We start from the raw sequence: 4266 nt of genomic DNA, 5'->3' as shown, positions 1-4266 counted from the left end.
TTCATCAAAGTTTGTAAGACTCGCTCGTGTTGCGCTCAGAATTTAGCAGATGGGTGCCGCTTTCTCGTACTTTGAAACTCGTTTGTAAAATTGTATTTATCAGCGGTGTGACGCCATCTTGCTTGATATTGTCTGCACTGTCAGAGAATTTAGTAGTCTCATTGTTTCTGATATTGTCTCCTTGCAGCACAAGATGAACACTTTGCTGTTTTTTGTAAATTTACGGAGAAACTCCTAAATCCTCATGTAATGTAGTATGTAAACATTTGTAAATACCTTTGTGCAAATAAGCTGCCAAATTTCAAAGCGTAACGACACCACTGTTTCAATATAACTGTAGTATGGTATACTTACACACTGCATTTAGTAAATAAAATGGCGACTGTATGATAATTATTTTCCGGAAGAGTAGTTACTGGTACAGTTATGTTTGTTCCTGATTGAATCATTAGTACACAATTATATGCGTGTCCTGGTCAAGGAATGAAGCGTGATTGTGAGTGTATCGTAATGTCGAGCTTCTTATGGTGGCCGGGGCAGACGTGATCAAATACATATAAAATAGTTGCGGTGGATCTTGACCGCTTAAGTCACTAACATTTGTGGATCGTTAAAAATCTAACAGTCCATGACATAGCTGGTGCACTGAACAGTAAACGGCAGGTAGATTTATCAATACTTGATTTCACTAAAGCTTTTGACAAAGTCCCCCATGGCAGGCTCATCTCAAAACTGGAGTATTATGGAATCCAACGCTGAATTGGTTAAAGGCTTTCCTGACCAACAGGGCACAAACAGTAGTGGTTGAAGGGACGGCGTCGTCTCCAGTTAAAGTAGCGTCTGGGGTCCCTCAAGGAATCGTCCTGGGACCATTGCTCTTTCTCTTGTATATTAATGACCTACCAGATCAGCTTGACTCAAATGTGAGGTTATTTGCCGATGACTGTCTGTTGTATGTAGAGCTGTCTATACAGAATGGCTCACACCTTTTACAAAAGATCTGAACACGCTCGAAGAATGGCAAAGCAAATGTCTCATGGAGTTAAATCCCGAAAAATGCTACATCATGTATATAACAAACGAACACCACATGCAACTAGCTACCAGTTTTGTGGTCAGGCTTTAGCAACCACATCCGTATCTGGGCGTCACACTGACAAGCGGTCTGAAGTGGGGGGCACATGTTAATAATATCACAACTAAGGCGATACAGACAGTGGGAGTAATTAAACGTAATCTGTGTGCATGTCCAACTAGAGTAAAATCACTTGCATACACGTCACTTGTAAGACCGAACCTAGAATATGCCGCGACAGTATGGGATCCATATACAAAGAAAGACAAAGACACATTGGAAAGGGTACAGAATCGAGCTGCAAGATTCTGTATGAACAACTATGAAAGAGGTGCTAATGTCACGGAAATGAAAAGTAACCTACAGTGGGCCTCACTGGAAGACAGAAGAAAGATGTCCACACTATGCATGATGTACAAAATGACTAATAAACTGGTGGACGTCCCAACTACTAAGTACATAATACCAGCCCAGAAGAGAACAAGAAATAGCCATGCCTTCAAGTACCAGAGTTATCAAGCAAGGATTGAGGTGTTCACGAATTCATTCTTTCCTAGAATTATCACAGAGTGGAACTCGCTGTCACCAAGTACAGTAGGGGCATTGTCATTAGATAGTGATCATTAAAAAATGTCTTGAGTAAGAAGTTCAAGGTTAGGTGTGACAAGTCGACCGGTGTTATATAGCCAGCTGCCGTCGCGCCGCGTGCCTGCGAAGCTGGTGTGTTACGCCAAAAGGCGGTTATACCGGCTATACACATACAGATACTTGGTCTGTTAAGGTGGTCAGCAGAATTGGTAGGATGACCAGTCCGTGAGCCACCCCGAGGACCATCACCAGGAAAATGATCTTAAATAACGCTTGGAAAATATAGGCTGGAAAAAAGGCCAGGACCAACATGCCGAGGATAGTGGAGAGAGAAGATTGCAGCATGGGCATGCCGACGGCACACACGGCATCTGTCAGTTTTTCCTCGGGAGTTGCAGCTTTGGAAGTTACATAAACGTAGGTAATGTGTGAGAAAAAATCCACGGAGAACCCGGTACACATGACGATAGCTATCAAAGAGATCATGTCCAGATTTATCCCCCATAACGTCATGTACCCCACAAGGCCCGCGGTGATGGACACCAGAGCAAAGGTGGTGAGCAAAGCAGCGACACCGTGCGGAATCAAGAGGAAGCACACCGCGAACATGATCGCTACAGCAATGCCCGCCGTCTTAAGCGCACTCGGGGGGATAAAGGCTAGCTGGTCTGACAGGAAGAAGTCAACGCTGTATGCCCTCATTATAACTGGCTCGCCTTCTGCGATACGACGAGCTTCTGTCACCATGGCTTCCCCTCTCTCACTAGTGGTAGTTGTCACGTTCTTTGGTATAACAAAGAACCGGGACGCGGTTATTCCAGTATTGTTAACTGTAAAATTTACAGACCTATAATACTGCCGCCCAACCGTCGGCAGAAACTGGCTGATTAGAATCTGCAAAAAGGACGTCTTGTCTGTGGCGGCACGAGAATTGCCAGTCCGATTCAGAAAACGGAGATAGTCTCGCAACCAGACTTCAGCGGTCTCTGATGTGTCAAAGAAATACTGGCTCTGGTCGAAGGCTTTCAGTTTGTCTAAGACAGCCTGTTGCACTTCTGTTTTCCAATATTCCTGTGGTTCGGTTGTAAAGATATCTACTTTAAGGCCATATTTGTGAAAGTGCGTGTCCAATGCATCGAAGTATCCGCGGACGTATGAGTCGTCTGCTACTGAACGTTGGTTGTTAAGGCCTATATGAATTTGAAGGCACCCCCAGATAGCTACCCCCAGATAAGCAGCGTACAAAAGAAATATGACCACTTTTGACGAGGGTTTCAAAATAAATGGAACGAAGTTAGTATACAACTAGAGAGGCCGACATTTGCTTGGGAGCAAATACAGCATATTTCAGTCCATCTCCCTCCCACGCAAAAGTGGACTATTCCAAACTTACCCCAGTGTAAAACTGGCAAAGATTCTCAAATAAATGAATTATATAGTAGCTATGTAATTGAGATCAAAGATGCAAGAACAAGCACATTGTATCTCGAAAGCTTTACTAGTCTTATTACAGGTATGCAAATACTAACAATGATGAGATTTGATACATTTTGAAGGTCTTAGGCACATAAAATTGAATGTGTGGGTCATTCCGTACGACTTACGTGCAATGTGACCTCAGGTAACCCGCAATGGAACAGGTGTTCCATGGCCAACGGCAGATGGAACAGGCCATTCTTTAGATAGAACATGGAACGGGTATAGCACTTTTGGCCCTTTTTTGCTGAAAATAGCCATTAAAGTCCCCCAAATGAGTCATTTGGAAGTGGTGTATGCCAAATATGTGACTGCTATTCTGTAGACACATGTTCAAGGTACCCTTATACCGAATTTCAGATCATTTGGTTGTAAAACCAGGGCTCAGGATCCAAAAATCCATTTTTTGGCGAAAAATGCCCCAAAAAACCTTTATAAAAATTTTTCAAAGGCATGTATCAAAAAAATGAAAAAAACGCCTGGGGGTATTGGCTCACTCTACCTCCATGCCGAATTTCAAGTCATTTGGCTGAATGATGGCGGAGTTGAATCCCTTTGACTGTGTGGCAGGAGAAGGAGAAGAAGGAGAAGAAACATCAGAGAACACAATATATTTCATCCATACCATGGTATGGACTGAAATATAAAAAGTAAAATAACATTCAAAATGTTTTCAAACTATGATGAAATCTCTTAGACCAAGGAAGTCAAAATCAAATCTTTGCAAAACCTCCTTGCTTAGACGATTAGATTTGAAACTTGAAAGGATTGAATGATATTATCAGGTCATCCCCATATAATGTCCTTGCTGCTGTACCTTCGTAAAGAGGAACAAGGCTTCGAAATTCGAATGTACGAATTTCGAAAATTCGAATACCAAACTTTTGCCCGAATTTTGATCGAATCGGTGCTCGAAAAGAACAAAGTCGTTGGCGTTCCCGTTCTGAGTAGTTTGATTTTTTTCCCGAGCAACAGATAACAAACTACAACACGGTTGTTTTAGTTTTAGTTTTAGTAACTTTTACAAGTCCTTGGTGAGAAATCAGTAAATAAAGAAATATACAAGGGCATGCAAGTCATCCTACCTGCCAAATACTATTCACTAATTTCGGGCATTTGTATTAGTT

The 4266-nt window shown here is 42.2% G+C and overlaps 1 pseudogene; it reads right to left on the bottom strand.

Moving 5' to 3' along the window:
• Positions 1–1825: 1825 nt before the first annotated feature.
• LOC109466348 overlaps positions 1826–4266 on the bottom strand; it is a 2898-nt pseudogene continuing 457 nt past the window's right edge.

The sequence above is a fragment of the Branchiostoma belcheri genome, unplaced genomic scaffold (assembly GCF_001625305.1).
Source record: "Branchiostoma belcheri isolate BF01 breed outbred unplaced genomic scaffold, Haploidv18h27 scaffold164, whole genome shotgun sequence".
NCBI lineage: Eukaryota > Metazoa > Chordata > Leptocardii > Amphioxiformes > Branchiostomatidae > Branchiostoma > Branchiostoma belcheri.
The sequence above is the reverse complement of the archived record's forward strand: the minus strand, read 5'-3'. Positions and strand labels throughout refer to the sequence as shown.